Source organism: Arvicanthis niloticus, chromosome 2, assembly GCF_011762505.2.
Source record: "Arvicanthis niloticus isolate mArvNil1 chromosome 2, mArvNil1.pat.X, whole genome shotgun sequence".
NCBI classification, from domain to species: domain Eukaryota; kingdom Metazoa; phylum Chordata; class Mammalia; order Rodentia; family Muridae; genus Arvicanthis; species Arvicanthis niloticus.
Window position 1 is genome coordinate 25,516,389 of NC_047659.1, and position 18,330 is coordinate 25,534,718.

At 37.8% G+C, this 18,330-nt stretch overlaps 1 long non-coding RNA gene across 4 annotated transcripts in view; it reads right to left on the minus strand.

Moving 5' to 3' along the window:
- Nucleotides 1–18,330, minus strand: part of LOC117702829 (uncharacterized) — a 222,465-nt gene that overhangs the window by 137,723 nt on the left and 66,412 nt on the right. For all 4 annotated transcript variants that reach the window (XR_013108582.1, XR_013108583.1, XR_013108581.1 and 1 more), the window contains 2 exons: nt 13,277–13,415; nt 12,123–12,317 (listed from right to left, as the gene is read on the minus strand). This is a non-coding gene — a long non-coding RNA (uncharacterized LOC117702829). The remainder of the gene's footprint in view (nt 1–12,122; nt 12,318–13,276; nt 13,416–18,330) is intronic.

Sequence of the window (18,330 nt, forward strand, 5' to 3'; positions counted from 1 at the left end):
TAGCTTGAGTTAAGGCAAATTGTAAGATGGGATGCTTAGGATAATGAACTCGGGAGGTGGAGCAGAGGTCCAGTCCTGCGGAGCCCCTTGTGGCTCTGCAGCGAAAAGAGTCCCCTGAGTGTTCTGCAGTGTCCCATATCTTTTGGGGCCCTGGGATCTCGGGCCCGCATATCCGTTTTTTGAAAAATTGTCCTCCTTAATGGCTGAGAGATTTGGGGGGAGAATTTGACCTTTTATATCTCTAATAGAGCGGCAATTTTGAGCCAAATGGTAGCCCTTTCCACACCTAGTACACAGCTTCGCTGGTATTTGATTATTTGGGCACTCCCTTTTCCTATGTCCGGCCTTCCCACAGGCATAGCACCGGGCCATATGTTTTGAAGGGAAGGTTCCACGATTCTGACCCTTAAGCAGCACTGCCGCCATTTCTAAGTCCGCTGCGAGCCCTGCATTAGTAAGGGGACCTCCCAATCCTCGGCAGACTCTTAACCAATCTTGTAGCCCCTTAGCTCTCCGTGGCGCAATAGCGGCACAGCATTCCGCCGTGGCATTTTCAAAAATCATCTGTTCTATTAGTGGCATCGCCTGTTCTGGTTCCCCAAAGATTCTACCCGCTGCCTCGGTCATCCGAGCCACAAAGTCAGAGAACGACTCATTAGCTGTCTGAATTATCTTGGACAAATAAAGGTTACTGCCTTCCTTCCTAGGGAGGGACTTCCACGCCTTTATCGCAGCTGCTGCTATCTGTGCATAGACCTGCCAAGGATGAGCGGTCTGGTCATTCGCGTGTACGCCAACTCCTGCTAGCATGTCAAAAGTCCATAATTGCTGTCCCTCAGTATTTGCATTAATCCTAGCTTGTGCTTGTAACGCCTCATGCCACAAGGCCTTCCACTCTAGGTATTGGCCCATATTGTTAAGTACCGCCTTCACTGTGTCCTGCCAGTCTCCTGGAGTCATGGCAGCTGTACCTAACCTCTCTACTTGGGCTACAGTAAAATTAGCTCCAATTCCATATGCGCGCACTGCTTCCGCTAATTCTTTGACCTGTCTATAATCTACGGGAGGGGCGCCTTCTGCTGCTTCAAAGACCGGAAATGCAAGCTGTAGCTGCCTCCGATCTGCCGGGCTGAGGAATGAATTGGGGTCTCCGCCCGAATCATAAGTCGGAGGCAAGGGTGGGGCTGAGGAATTCAAAGTCCTTCTTAGCCTTACTTTGGAACCGCCAGCCTTTGTACAGGCAGTTGGTTCCTTCCCCAGGCCCTCTTCCTCTCCTTGTGTTAGATCTTCCTCGGAGCTGCTAGGGTGTATGGAAGCAGGCTCCTTAATGGAGTGCGAGGGGCTTCCCCTGAACTCCGGTTTCTCTTCACCAGCCGGTGAAGATTTGTTAGCTTTAATAGGCCCTGCAGTGGCCTGTATTCCTCCTGAACATTTTTTCCTATAACCAAACTCTCTGGCCAGTCTCTCTCCAGACTTCTTCGTCTGCTTCTCTTTTCCCAACCCTATGGTTGAGCGCCTATTGCCACATCCTGGTTCTGATAGCTTAGAGCAGACCTTTTTTGAAACCTCTCCTCTCGCCCTATTAGCTGTGCCTCGGGCTGGATCCTCACAACAAAAATAGACTGCCAACGAAAACCACACGAGCACAAGGCCAGCTGCTGCAGCAGCGGCAGTGAATGAAACTTCGGTCACAACAAACGTCTCCACGCCAAGCATACCTTCCAAGATGCACCTCATGAGTCCTGTAGTTTTTAACCCATCCCAAAACTTGGGTGGTCTCCCGCAGCGCCTTAAAAATCCCGGGTTTCGGCACCAGATGTAACGAGCGCCCCCAAAATCCCTTTTCGCCCGCGAATAAGGACAGGGAGGCAGTAATCGGGTGTACTGCGACGAGGACCTTTTATTACTCCACACGAAAGCGGAAAGATGGAAGAAACTGGAAGAGGCTCGTTTAAATACACCCTAGAGTGACGTATTCACTTCTGAATGGCTGTTCGCTCACCACCCAATATTACGCCTCGGGATAGGCCAGTGACTTGGCGCTCTTTCTGCCTAGCAGCTGCGCAGAATAATTGTTTACTGCTGGGGAAACATGAGGCCAGCGCCATCTTGGAAAATGCACGTGTGTAGCCACTGAAACAGCGGCTCACTACAAAGGGACAAGCTGGTTTCTCTATACTTCTCTCTCTGACTTCTAGGTCACTCAAGTCCTGGTAGCTTTTAGAACTCTGAGCTTCAATTTTCCTTTCTTTTATATATTGAGTCATCAGAATTCTGTACATTTTTTTGCCTCACAACTGCAAGAATCGGTGAATATTTTCCAAGAGAAAAGTAGCTCATAAAGTATCAGGCCAGAAACTAGGAGAAGAGCTCTACATATGGCACTGGCTTAGCAAGTGCCAGTCACTGAGTTCAATTCCAGCACTAGAATTTATCTATCTATCTATCTACTTGCCTACATTTATTTATTTATTTATTTCTACTGATCATCTATTTGTCTGTCTGTCTAACTAGCCATCTAAAAATAACATGGCTCCTAAGTCGCTTCAGGTGTTCTCCAAATTCTTTGCTCAAACTGTTCTTATATTTGTCCAACTTTTCTGTCATTCTCAGTGAGAGGCTTATTCAACAATAAGATAATACATCAAGCACTTTGGGATCTTTTTTGACAAGCTTTTAATCTGAGCAGTCATCACAGTTTAAAAGAATGCAACTTAAGTGCAAGTTCATAAAACAAGTTTGTAACTCCTGTCTCCAGTTTTCTGTGGCATCTTATTATCTCTTATGATATGATTTGAATAATGTGGTAAAAGGATGCCTGCCTCAGAATGTTTGATTCACATATACCTGTTATTTCAGATCCAACTATAGGAAATATATTCAGGAAATTATCTCTGCTAATATATCAATGTTTCTAGACGAAGATTGGCAGTCACTAAAGATAACAGAGAACAGGCTTTTAAAGGAAGAGAGAGGCGGAGTAGAAAAATATGTGTCTGAATCTTACTATGGAGGGAATTACAAGACCAGACTCAAAATAAGTACAAAGGAGAAAAGATGGAAGGCACAGTATAGGAAAAGTAATCTGAGGGGATCTACCTTGCCTATATCACAATTTGGGCCAAAACAGAAGTATCATTACAACATTCTCCCTGCATAAATATTGTAAAACTCATAGTATACAGTAAGACTCTTCATGGGGGCTGCTATAGACAAATCTGTCTGCTTTAGAGGGCATCTAACCCAACCAGACATGAAATTGTCCCTATTTTTCTATTTTTTTCTTTTACCAAAAGAATGCTTTTATTAGCCCAATATTTCCAAGCTTATTATGTATTTTCTTTTCTATCAACCATGAAACTCAAGTCAAAGTCCAAGGCCTACACACAAAATAGTAGCAAACTGGATAAAAATGAGACATGCTTTTGTCATGGCCATGCTATGAATAAGAACTGCTAAATCACATGTCTATCTGTACACTCAAGCCTCAGTACTAGTTTTGGTTTAAAATTTAGCAAGCTCAGTTACTCATAATGAAATGGGTGTGTTTTTGTTATCCAGGAAGTGGGTACTGATCCACATGCAAAGATGCTTTAACTAGAGACAGAAAAACCACAAACCTCTGCATACAATCAGTGTTTCCATCCCATAGATTATTGCTCCAACTTCTCTTACCTCAGGAAGAATAAAACACTGACCCCTGTTATTCAACAGGGTATCTATGTGATAGATAGAAAGATTGGGGGTAAACCAGGGTGCTAAACAGCCGTGAGTGGTGTTTAATTTCTTTTCAGAACAGAATTAAAGTGGTTATAACCTCAGTCAACCTTGCATTTTTATGTCCAAATTTGTCCTTAAACCAAGAAATATATCATCCATTTTGTGGGTTTTATGAGGACAGTATCACTATGATATGCCATATCCAGTACAAATCGCACAGAGGCATATGTTTCTTATGCTTCACAATGAGACATAAATTAAAACCAAGCATGTACTTGCCAGAGCTCTGATACTATCATCCCGGCATAAACTGACATAGTGCTGGGCCTCCTCGATTCAAGTTCTGTCAAATCCAATCATTTAATTAAAGCCCTGGGAATGATGGGAATTTCAATAGCATGGCACTCTGGGAGTATTCTATAATCTAAAGCAAATAAAAAAATAAAACGACTAGAGCGAACCTATCAAAGCCATAATACATCTATTACCACAGCTGTTCTCCCCAGACACTAGGCTCCCTCCTGATCCTATTATTAAGTGCAAATGACCAGGCTCGGTGACTGTTATTTTAAAAAACATTACTTATTGTGTATTGTGTTCTGAATCTTGTTGACTTATTTTAATTTGCATAATTACAGTAATTATCTACTATGTCAATGCCATAGGATTCTATTAGGATTTTTTCCTTTTAGTTAAAGAACCATGTAGGTTCAAAAACACATGGTTATATTATTTTTTTGACCCTTTGAAGCAACTGAGATGCAAGAATGATTGAATAGTGCTTTTTGATAATTTTATTCTTAGTTCATATTTGGAATCATTGCCATAGGTATGTGAGACTGAAAGGGGGACAAAATTAGAAAGCTTGGAAGAGCACAAGAATATAATTAGTTGTCGCAATAAGAAGAACCTCTTCTCTGTAGAGTATCTTCAGAGGACACATCAGTCTTTATTGTAATACTTTCACTTCTTACAACTCAGAAAATTTTACCATGATGGCCTTATTTTACAGAAAATAAACTTATGAAAACTCACCTAGTTTGTTTTACAGCCTAGTGTAAAATATACATCTCTGTTTTATAGATTAAGAACTTTATGAAAAACCTGCTAAGTGAAATGCCCCGACTTTCTATCAGTTGTCCATTCTTTGAGTATATAATAATCAAGAAGTCTATTATATATCCAGCTTAGTGATGTTTACTTGATTTTTTTTATTCATTTGTTCACATTCAAATGTTATTCCCCTTCCCAATCTCCCCTCCATGAACCCCCTCCACCGCATCTCTCTCCCTTTTGCCTCTAAGAGGGTACTCCCCCATCCGCCTACCCACTCCTGCCTCACCCCTCTAGCACCCCCTTCTCTGAGGCATCAAGCCTCCATAGGACCAAGTATCTCCCTTCCCAATGATGCCAGATAAGGCAGTCCTCTGATACAGATGTACTAGGAGCCATGAAACAGCCCATGTGTACTCTTTGGTTGGTGGTTTAGTCACTGGGAGCTTGGGGGTGTGGGTCCAATAAGTTGATACTGTTGTTCTTCATATAGGTTTGCAATCTCCTTCAGCTTCTTCAGCCCTTGACTTAACTCTTCCATTGGGGTCCCTGGGCTCAGTCAAATGGTTGGCTGTATCTGCATTTGTCCTGCTCAGATGCTGGTATGGCTGTCCTCTGAGAGGTTCTGTCAGCAACTGACTAAAACAGATGTTTAGTAGATTTTAAGAACTGTTTTGTATTTACTTAAACTTGGATACTCAATTGATCCCCTCATTTCAGCCTGTAAAGTAATTGGAACAGTAGACATGGACCACCAAGACCAACCATAATTGTTTAATTTTCTAGTTCACTGGGTATCCCTGCAGGCACTTCAAGTCTCTCCAGTAAGTCTCAAAATAAATAAATGAATAAATAAATAATTTTAATAAATAATTCATTAATTAAAATACTTTTGATATAATCAAGGAAGCAAGGGTTTTCAGGCATGGCTCCTACTCCTCAATCTCATGCTTGAGACTGAAACCAAAAGTTCCATATAAGTTCCCATAAAATCTAAGACCTAGGAGCTGGCGATACAGATTAGTGGTTAAGAGCACTGACTGATCTTCCAGAGGACCTGAGTTCAATTCCCAGCAACCATATGATAGCTCACAACCATCTATAATGAGATTTGGTGCCCTCTTCTGATGTGTCTGAAGACAGCGGCAGTATATTAACATGCATAAAAATAAATAAATAAATCTTTAAAATAAAATCTATGACCTAGGTTTCATTTCCAAAAGTGGATATAAGAGAACCACTATGTGGGCCTAGAAAGTTCATGCTGATATTAATCCTCCTATATATCTCTCTTCATTTTAAAGGTCTATGGCTACTCAGCCATTGAAACATGAATGAACAAGCACAAAAGGACAAACGGATATGGCAACACATGTAAAACTAACTGGGTTTGAAGATCAGGAGAAGCATTCTTTCAAAACATCTGAGCTCTTCATCTCTCCTTCTTTCTTGAAAACATCACTAGATCCCTGTACCTTTAAATGACAAATCAGACACAATTTTCTGCTCTAAAGCAATTGCTCTTTAGAATTCTAAATCTCACCCAGGCCATAAATCAAAAAATCATCTTGCTCATTTGCCTTCCTCTTCTAAACTGCACCTGTAGTATGATATAATACTAGACTTAGAACCCCAGAGGCCTAATTGAATCAAAACGTATCCTTCACCTTCTGCACCAGTTCCCACCCTCCATTTCTTGTCTATTCCTTGTAGATAATACCATTCAGGGAGGTCACATGAACGCGATAATGAGAAAACCTTACAGGAATCATAAGCACTCCTAGAAACTTGTGTTGATTTTTAAAATTGTTCCTTTTTTTTCAATTCTGGTGCATAAGCAGTTCTATATTAATTGTAATAACCGGGGAACCAACTTTAGATGTTATTGAAAATTAATATTCCCCCCAAATATGAGAGAGATTTAGGGTGTCATCAGTGAGAAAGTAAAGCAAAGATGAATAATTTGTCTCAGATGATACAGGTGAGACAGAGACAAATCAAAACTCAGACCAAGCTCCAATATCTTTATGGATGATGTGTTTCTCAACACTTGACATCAGTTGTCAGAGTTTTAGTTATAAAATCATCCTTAAGTTCCTTTAGGATTTAATAATAAACCACAAAGATTTAAGATACATTCCTGAATCATAATCTTTTATACAAGGGCTTGACAAAATTTTGCTATAAAGGCTTTAGACAATACGGTCTACTCCAGTTAGCTATTGTACCATGAGAACAGCCATGGAAAATATATGGTAGAATGAGCATGGCTGGGTCCCAGTGAAAATTTGGAAACTATAAAAATCAGAGCTCAAGCTTCATTAGATTCAGGAAAGTAGCTTGAAACTGCTGATAAACTCCTAATAAAAGTCTATCTACCCTCATAGCAAAGAGACAATCAAAGTGGATCTTATGCAGTATAAAGCCACTTATTAATTAATCATTTGTATTGTCTTATGGAAGATACTCAGGGCCCAATGCTCCATAAAACATGGAAATTGAAAAAAAATTATACATAATTACAGCTCTGAAGCACATGTTGTTCTCTCTGTAGAACTAGAGATAATTTACTAAAACACATTTTAAAACTCTAAAAGTGAAAATCATTTTTTTCCTGAAGTTGTATGAGAGAAAAAAAGTCTTAATTAATAGATTTTAAGTCTAGAAAATAAATTAAACCAACCGTCTGTGACCTTTGGTTTCTGTGCTGTTGCTTCTAAAATAAATTGATTAGTTCCTGGGAGCGTGTACATGTGGTACCTTAGACTAGAGCTTATTAAAAAAATGAGGGGCATTGCACAGGAGATCACAGTATACAGAACTTGTTATTTAAAAAGATGAAATTTGTTTTCATTTAAGCTGGTGGACATGTTTTATCAGATATGGAAGCCTCTTCATATTTTTAAAAATCTTTCATTTCCTTGTGAGATGGTTGTGAGGGTTCAGTGAGAACTTTGTATAGAGCCTACAAATTTTGGAGCACTCCCACAAAATGAGGCTGTGCTTGCAAAGAAGAACAACCAAGACTCTATTTTGCTGTTTCTGGAAATCTTGATTAATCTCAGGACTAACTTGAACCTTCTCTATGTTTCAGTTCAGACTATTCACTGGTGTTTCTCTTCTGTTGGGTACTGGTAACTATTTTTCAAATATACATGTTGTTTGTACAATTTTATTATAATATTCCTAAGCTTCAATTTTAATTTTGTTTGCTTGTTGAGTATTGCTAAGTTATTAATCTTGACTGAATTAGTTTCAGAGAATAATTTGGAGGGTAGGGATTGTTCATTTCCATCGAGCTGCCACTGTAACCATAATAATTACCGTCACTACCATCAGTATTTGTGTGTCTTGTCCTTTAAGGATTTCTTTTTTTACTGCCTAAGACCAATTCATTATTCATCAGCCTATTGAATTTTTAGGATATTCAATTTTTATGCCATATTTTTATTAATTTTTTATAAAGCTGCTTTTTCCTACTAAAGAGAGGTTCAAGGAAATAGTTGTCAAAGAAGTTCACAAACAGATATTAATTAAGGAAAACTGTTCTTGTTTACCTGTATAGGTTTTGTTCTCGAGAAACGGCGTATAGTAACATGTATAAATAAAACAGATGTGAACTCATTTTCATACTGACACACAGATAATTCTAGAATTCTCTTGTATTGAGAACTAATGTTTGAGCTTATATAAAGTCAGGTTTCTTCAGTCTTACATGGCTAAAAAAAATAAATTGCAGTGTCCATATAACAAAACTAAAGACAAAAGAAAACTATCAACTTAGGATAATGTAGAATTGAATCCAGACTCAAAGTATCTTCTGCTTTCCCACAATCCCACAATTTTACTATCTTATTGTTTAGGCACCTAATTCCTACAAGTACTTTATTTACTGACCTCTATTTAATCCCTGCCTAATGTCACTGCACAATTAATAGACAGTATTTTCTACTTGGCACTATCTGGTCAAGACATTTCCTGTCTGCCAAGTTTTTATAGGTTAGATAGAAGAACTACTGTAAAAGTAACCCCAGCATTTGTGGTCAATTGGCCTTCCAGGTGGCTCCCCACAGAGTGCTGGCCTAAGAACTCAAGTTCCTTTAAAGATTTACCTCCACTGTTTATCTCTAAAGTCATTTTCGTTATCCAAGTGAAATGAAAAATTAGAATGCAAAAGATATACCATAGATTTTTGTGGGTCAGTCTTTTTAGCTGCATATGTTAACTTTCTCCAATATGATATTACTGAGACTGGGCAGCCGCTCTACTGCTCAACTGCAAAGAAGGCTAGGAAATGTTGTCTAGCTGTGTATACACAGAGAAAGGGAGACAGGCAAAGAACACATCACCAGTAGCTATCCAGAAGAAGCATATCAGTGCAGTTCATCATGAATGTCTCTCCCTTTTACAAGTAGAACATGAACTAAGAGTTTAAAATAGAATTCAAAGTTCTTTTGTATACATTACCTTGTCTCATCTTCACAATAGACACAATATACTCACAACTTTACTCCTATTATACAACTAAGGAAAGTAAAGATTAGAGAATTAACTGATAAAGATCATAAAACTACAGTTGGAATCTCAGCTTAGGACAAGTAATGCTGCTTGTGCTAATTCTGCTGTACTGAGGTCAGATATACTCACTTTATATGCAATCAGCTATTGTTTATTCACAAGATTGGTGTGAAGATCCCAAACCCAAACTGTGATGGTTTGAATGAGAATGGCTCCTCCCATAGGTTCTTATATTTGAATGCTTGGTCCCTAGTGAGTGGCACTACTGAAGAGGAATTAGGAGGTGTGACTTCATGGAGTAGGTAAGGCCTTGTTGGAAGAAGTATGTCACTGTGGGTAGACTTTGAAATTTCAAAAGCCCAAGCCAGTCCCGAAGTCTCTGTCTTCCTGCTGTCTCTGGATTCAGATGTACTACTCCCAAATACTTACAGCATCATGTCTGAAACTGTAAGCAAGACCCAATCAAATGCTTTCCTTTATAAATGTTGTTGTGTTCATGGTGACTCATAAAACACTGGCTAAGACACCCATAGATATTAAAATCTTTGAGTGGTCAAGTCCCTTATACAAAATGAGGTTGTAATTGTACCTAATATATACATATCCTCCTATATGCTTTAAAGCATTCTAATTAATTATAAGACAAATACAGTATAAATGCCATGTAAATAATTTTATACAGCATTATTTAGGAAAGTCATAGTAAAAACTACATCTGAGTGTGGAAGCAATTAAAAAATTACTTGTTTATTTTATATATATGAGTATACTGTAGTTCTCTTCAGACCTACAAAGGGCATTGGATCCCATTACAGATGGTTGTGATAAACCATGTGATTGCTGGGAATTGAACTCAGGACATCTACATGAGCAGTCAGTGCTTGTAACTGCTGAACCATCTCTCCAGCCTCCCAGAAGCGATTTTTAATACAAAAAAAAAAAAAAAAAAAAAAAAAAAAAAAAAAATTCCAACATAAGGTTGGATGAACTTGCAAATGTGGAAGCCTATTTTTATCCTAATATGGAGCATCAAGATCAGTTTTAAGTAATTTTAGACCTCCTGGTAAGTATCAGACACAAGCTGTGTCCTAACTACTGAGTTCTAAAGACAAGCTGTCACCTCATGGTCATTGAAGTTCACAATGTATTTCCTGTACTTTTTAGTACAAACTGTCACACTCCCAAAATTTCTCTATTCCTTTTCATCCAGGCTGTATAGCATGGCCTCTATACCCTCTCTCACTCACTATTCTGACTTCACTGTGTGTTCTTTCACCAACGGCCAGAGCTTATTCCCAACAGCAGACATGAGTACAGACTGTCATATTGTTTGCTACTGCTTTCAATGATTAGTTTATTTCTGAGCTTCATTACGAAACTTTGCCACAGCAGGATCACCTTTGTTTCTTTAAGTTTCCAGGTAATTTTTAGAAGATATATAAGGTAGTCATGAACATTTGAATATAAACTTGTAATAAGATATTATATTGCTTAACATTTTTAATATGGTCAGCTGAAACATTCTTTTTAAAGTGAGTTCTGGAAAATGTCACTTTAAAAAAAAAAACATAACACTTCAAGGGTGATGGGAATGATCTAATCACAATTTGCCTTTGCCTGAAATTTTCTGGAATCTGAGCAGTGATCTCTCTCATTTAGTCTGTTTGCCTTTTCTTTTTCTGGGCTGTGATTCTTAAAAAACAACTTAGTGACATATATATTAACATCTCTCAATTTACATGTTGGTTAGATTCCTGGAAAGTGGCAAATGATTCAGAAACACTTAGATCAATGAAAATTTTCCATAATAAAAAGGATATATATTCTAGTAGCTTTAAAAATGAAGATTCTGCTCTATTTTTTCTATATGACATCAAAATAAACTGTAAGTAGTTTATGCAATTATGTGAATATATAAAAATGTTTTTTTCCTGAGCAAATTCAGCCCTATGCATGTACACACACACACACACACACACTATAGTAGATCTACAATAGACAAGGTACAAATCCATTGGCAATTCTTGTAATATCAAGTGTTAAAGACAAAAATGAAGCATGAACACACAAAGGACACAAGCTCCTATTTATAGGTATCAAGGAGCCTAAACATTCTGGCCACTGAGATCAAACTGTTTCCATTTTTTTTTTTTTTTTTTTTTTTTTTTTTTTTATCTTCAAGTAGGTTCGTAACACATCCTTGTGTATTTGTAAGTCTGTCATTATTTTTTCTTGTTAGCCTTTACATTTGTAAATAAATAAATTCCCTGTTATTTCCAAATGGGCACATGTACACACACACACACACACCACACACACACACACAGCTAGTATTTGCCTAGAGAGCTGATTACTAAATATCCAAAAGCTTGTGAACCTGATATCTACTGATAGCTGAAAGTAAACATAATGAAAAATATTTATAGCACAGAAATCAAGACACTATAAGCAGCAGCCCTCCGTTCCTCTGCTCCTCCCTAGATGACCAATTGACCAGCTCCTGTGGGCAAAGCAGTTGTTAGTTACAGAATGGCAAAAGTCATTAGAATATAACCATTTTAGGATTTTTAAATTTAAAAAGGTACTTAATTATCAGCTATTTAAAAAAAATTTGAAGGCGATGCTGAAGAGATGAGACCTTGTACATGTCTTCAAATAGCATTATTTTATTGTTGTCTATGTGAAAATACCAGATTGTAACGATTTAAAAATCACTAAACAGTACTGTACTTTGCACCTGGATTGTCCCACAAAGACTTTTGTGTTAGGCCATGGTGCTAGGCCTGTGAGAAGGTTCAGCGGGTCCTTGCAGCATGAACCTGACAACTTACCTTCCATCTCGTGAACCCAAGTAAAGGTTAAAGGTGAGAACTGACTCCACAGACTTCTCTTCTGGCCACCAAGTGTAAATCAAGATTCTGATTATTTCTGTTCTTCATTCTATAGTTTTGTTAAATTTTTTACTGCCTTTTTTTCTTTGACTTTTATATTTGTGTGAATTTTATTTGTCATTTCATGCTCCTCTCCTATAAGAGAAAAAAATCTGTAAATAAAATCCTAACATTTATTAGGATAATAGAACAGATAAAATGAGTGATGAAATTTTTCTGTGTAGTTTTCCATAATTTTCATAATTTTAATGATCAATGCAATTGCTATTTGTTAGCTATTTTTATTTCTTCACTTATAGCATTATTGACTATCTTGTTCATGTCCTATGCTTTATATCTACTGAAGGGTCACATATTTGTTTCTACATTTGTTTTAACTACAAATAACTATCATTTTATGAAAATTAGTACTTATTTCAAGATGTAAATATATGTTTTCCAGTTTTCTATTTGTCTTTTAAATGTTTATATCACTTTCTGCTTTAGAGAAATCAATGACTCCATTAGCTAGTCAAGCCAGGCGTAGCCATGTGCTTGTTATTCCTGTGCTTGAGAGGCTAAGGCAGGAATATGGCAAGTTTGAGACCAACTTGGGCTAAATATCATGACCCTGACAGAGAAACCACACTCAGGAAACCTCAATAATTTGGTTCCTTAAACAAAAGCTGAATGATGAGAACACCAGTTGACATGGCAACATGGAGAGGAAAGCATAATTCCTCTCCTAGAAGAAAAACAACAGGTAACTAATGACTACTGAGAGGTAGAGAATTCTTCTTCCCCAGAGACAAGCTCTCTGCATAGTTATCCAATACCAAGTAGTCAGCCCTAAAAATATAAACAAGCAACACTAAGAGAAAACAACGGTCTATATTTATGTATCTACTTGCTATAGATGTAATAATAATTTTTAAAAAAAAGAGGCCACTAGTTTGAGAGGGAGTGTCAAGTGATAGAAGGGTTTGAAGGGAGAAAAGGGTCTTTTAATAGTTCAGTTATCACAGAGGTTTTAACCTAATGGCTTGGAATTAGTGCTTTTACTTAAAACTGAAGATTTTCGATGTTCATTTGTAATAACTTTGAAGATATCTTACCATTTTACCAGCCATTAATTCCCAAATTCATTTGCTGACACTGATTTGATACATCATGTTCATTATGTTTTAGTTCTCTTTCTTGGCCTTCAATTTTGTTCATTTACATTTCTCCATCTCATTTGGAATGAGCACAGTCCTATGACAAGAAAAAAAATTTAGCTTTCTAATTAGCTTCAGAATCTGGCAGTGAAGTGCCCACTCTTAATTCTTTAAAATCGCCAGACATTTTCTTTTTCCCATTTTCCACATTAATTTAAGAATGACTAAGTCCTCCCCACAATACACATGCATTAACATCCCAATCTCACATTAAAAATTGTATTACATTATAATTTCAGATGACTGGTAATAAAATCATTTGTACACCTGAGAGAAATAAAAAGATACTGTCTTCTTTCACTTGCCCCCAGACTGGTAGAGATGCAGCATATTATATAGTTATATCTGTTTAAAGCACTTTTAATTCAACCAAAATCAGGTTCTCATCATCAAGCAGCATGAAAGAAACTGAGAACCAAACTGTAGATAAATCTATTTATTTGTCTTCCTAAACATAGAAAGCCTGTATTTTGAGGAAATAACCATGTTAATGGGGAAAATACATTTTTGTAGGAATGTGATTACCACAGTACTCATGCTTTAGCTATTATAATCTGAGAATATAATAATTGTATTTTATTTTCAAAAGTCTTAAGAAATATATTTTAATTTCTAAACTAAGGCAAAAGCTATTTTGAAGCCTACAAGTTCATATTTTGCTCAATTTATTATGTTTGTGCAGAAACATACATATTTTCATAATAATAATGATAATTAAGAAATTAGGAAATGTTAACATTTGAAAGTTAATATTCAACTATTTTATAATGCAATCAAATACAGTATGGTTTAGACTAATAACAGCATGTGTATGTGTGCATATGCACATGTGTTTATATGTGTGCATATGTTTGCTCAAGTATATATATGTGTGCATGTGTTTCGTGTGCTTATAAATGTTTGTGTGGGTGTACCTGCATGTATTTTTGTTATGTTGTTAGCATGCATGTATATGCACATTAATGCATATGTGTGTTGTGTGAATAAGTGTGTATGTGTTTGCATATGTCATTTGTGCACATGTGTGCATGTGTACTCATAAGTGTTTATACCTCATGTTGGAAATTTTTCCGTCTGTCAGAAGAACTCAGATACGCTTTAATTAGAGCATTCTTTTGACTTAACCTCATAAAAGCTCTGATTATAATTGGTATGTGATTAATAATATGTGGAAAACATATAATATAAAATATCTCGGTGTAACTCTAACTAGGCAAATGAAAGACCTGTATGACAAGAAGTTCAAGTCTCTAAAGAAAGAAATTGAAAAAGATGTCAGAAGATGGAAAGATCTCCTATGCTCATAAATCAGTAGGATTAATATAGTAAAAATGGCCATCTTACCAAAAGCAATGTACAGAGTCAGTGCAATCCTCATCAAAATTAACACAAACAATACTTTACAGACCTTAAAAGGACAATCTCAACTTCATGTAGAAAAACAAAAAACCCAGGATAGCTAAAGCAGTCCTGTACAATAAAGGAATTTTTAGCGGTATCTCCATCCTGTTGTGGATAACCCCAGCCTTGTATTTTGATACTAATTCCCCTTTCCTGTGAAGGGCTGCAGAGGAGGTGTGAGTCATTACACAGCTGAATTCTAGTGAACCTTCTGCCCATCTTCATTTGTAATAAAGGCTGGAGCCAGTGATTGGGTAGAAGAAGAGGAGGTGGAGAAATAAAGGTTGGTAGAGGAGAGCAGAGGGGAGGACTGGAGGAAGACAATGGAGGAGGAAGACAACGAAGGAGAGGATGACTGGGAAGCAGGAGGTAGAAGGACAGATGCAAGGTCTGGGAAATCTTCAAGTTATAAGGGTCTCATAGCTGGAGAACAGAGTAGTATAGGGGAATCTTCCCAATCTAGGCTTACAGAATATATTCATAATTACTGAGTTGTGTTTTCATTGACCGGTCATATTTGGGTTGGAGATTTAAATATCTCCCACTGCACCATCCCTGATCCCAATCTGCACAGAGCAATAGTAATAAAAACCGCATGGTACTAGTACAAAAATAGACAGGTTGATCAATGAAATCAAATCTAAGATAAACAAAATAAACATACACAACTACAGACATTTGATTATTTACAAAGAAGGAAAAACCATACAATGCAAAAAGAAAGCATCTTCAACAAATGGTGCTGGACTAACTGGATGTCTGCATGGAGAAGAATGCAGATAGATCCATATTTGTCACCAGGCACAAAACTCAAGTCCAAATGTATCAAAGACCTCAACATAAAACCAGATACACTAAATTCAATAAAAGAGAAAGTGTGGGAAAGTTTTTAATGCATAGGTACAGGAAACAAGTTCCTGAACACAACACCTATATCTGAGGCATTAAGATCAACAATTAATAAATAGGACCTCATGAAACTGAAAAGCTTCTGTAAGGCAAAGAACACTGTCAATAGGACAAAACAACAACCTACAGATTGGGAAAAAAATCTTCACTAACCCTGCATCCAATAGATGGCTAATATCCAAAATATACAAAGAACTCAAGAAGCTATACTCTAAAATACCAAATAATCTAATTAAAAATTAGGTACAGAGCTAATCAGAGAATTCTCAACAGAGGAATCTTGAATGGCTAAGAACTTAAACTAATGTTCAAAATCCTCAGGCATCAGGGAAATGCAAATCAAAAACCACTTTGACATTCCACCTTACACCCCTCAGAATGGGTAGGATCAAAAATTCAAGTGACAGCACATGCTGGCAGGATGTGGAACAAGGGGGCCCAAACACTCCTTTATTGCTGGCAAGATTGCAAACTTGAACTACCAGTCTGGAAATCAATTTGGTGGGTTCTCAGAAAATTGAAAATAGATTTACTCAAAGGCCCAGCTATACCACTCCTGGGCATATACCCAGAATATGCTTGACTGTACCACCTGACATCTGCTCAATTATGTTCATAGCAGCTTGATTCCTCCTAGCCAGAAAATGGAAGCAACCTAGATGCCTCTCAACTGGAGAATAAAGAAAATACATATGGTTCATTTACACAATGGAATACTACTCAGCTATTAAAAACAAAATCATCATGAAATTTCCAGGCAAATGGATGGAACTAGAAAATACCATCCTGAATGAGGTAATCCAGACCCAAAAGGAAATGCATGGTATGTATTCACTTATAACTGGATATTAGCCATAAGGTACAGGATAACAAAGCTACCATCCACAGGCTCAAAGAAGCCAAATAACAAGAAGGGCCCAAGGGAGGATGCTTGAATCTCACTCAGAAGGGGAAATAATATATATATATAGGAGGTGGATGAAGTGAGAGAACTGGATGGGAGAAGGGATTGGAAGGAGAACAGGGCAGGGATGAACCAGAGAAAGAGTATGGAAATCAGCTGCAGACAGGGTTGAGAGTGGAGGGGAACATCTCCAGGACCTTCCAACAACCAGGGATGGGAAGGCTCAGAGAAGTCTATGGGGATAACTCTAGCTGAGACTCCTAACAGTAGGAGATATGGCCTGAAGTGGCCACCTCCTGTAACCAGGCAAGACTCCCAGTGGAGAAATAAGGACAACAACCCACTCACAGAAACTTGAACTCAAAATTTGTCTTGGCTACAAGATATCAGGGACAAAAATGGAGCAGAGATGAAGGGAATGACTAAGCACTGACTGGCCCAAATTGAGACCAATCCCATAGGCAAAAACCAATCTCTGACACTATTAATGATTCTATACTATGCTTGCAGACAGGAGCCTAGGATAACTGTCCTCTGAGGGGCTCCACCTAGCAGTCAATGGAAACAGATGCAGGAACCCACAGCTAAACATTAGATGGAGCTCAGGGAGTCATTTAAAAGAGTTAAGGAAAGAACTGAGGGACATAAAGGGGATAGAGACTCTTCAAGAAGACCAATAGAGTTAATTAACCTAGACCCTTGCAGGCTCCCAGAAACTGAACCAAGAGCAAACATGGGCTGGACCTAGGTGCTGCCCCCACCCAGAGCATATATGTAGCAAATTAACAGCTTGGTCTTCATGCACATCCCCCAACAACTGGAGTGGGAGCTGTCCCTAACTTTTTTGCCTGCCCAAGGATCCCATTGTCCTGCCTGGGCTGCTTTGTCTTGGCTTACTGGGAGAGGATATGTTTAGTTATGCAATGTCTTGATATACCAGGATGGCTTGATACCCAGGGGGTGCCTCTCCCTTCTCAGAGGAAAAGCAGAGGGGTAATAAAGGAGAGGCGTGTGAGGGTGGGGGAATCAGGAGGAGTGGTGCTGCAATCAGGACATACACTGAATGAGTGAATGAATGAACAAAAAAGATATGTGGCAAAAAGTAACCAGTACAATGTTTCTACCTAAATCTAGGGTCTTTTATTTAAAGATATGGGTATTTCTCTTTAATCGAGTGGTATAAAGTAGCAAACCCTTAAGATCAAGTGAATCATTAATTACAAATTATAATTTCAAGGACATAATCGCTACATTGCTCATTGCTGCAACAAAATGTGTGATGGCAAGATATGAGGCATCTGCTCACATTGAATTTGTAGTCAAAAAGAAGAGAATGGCAAATGTTTCTGCTCAGCTAACTTTCTCTCTTTCATTCAGTTCTTGGACCCAGCCCATAGGTTGGTGCTATCCACACATAAGGTAAATCTTCTCATCACTGCTAACACAGAGGTGCAGCTCTACACTGTTACCTCAGCAGCCAAAGGAGTTCCTTTGTCCTTTTAAACACCATGACTGAGGCAAACTCTAGATTTGTAGATTTCAATGCAGAAAAAAATGTCAGGATTAGCCAGTGTGAAGCAGAACCTGAATTTTATTTAAAATAGTAAGAAGGTCTCATGAATAAAAGACATCTAAACTGTGAATGTGGGCTTCTTAAAGAAGAGTTGCAATTTATTTATTTAAATGGCATTTTATTTTGTTTTGTTTTTTGGAGGTTTTTTTTTTGAAACAAGGTTTC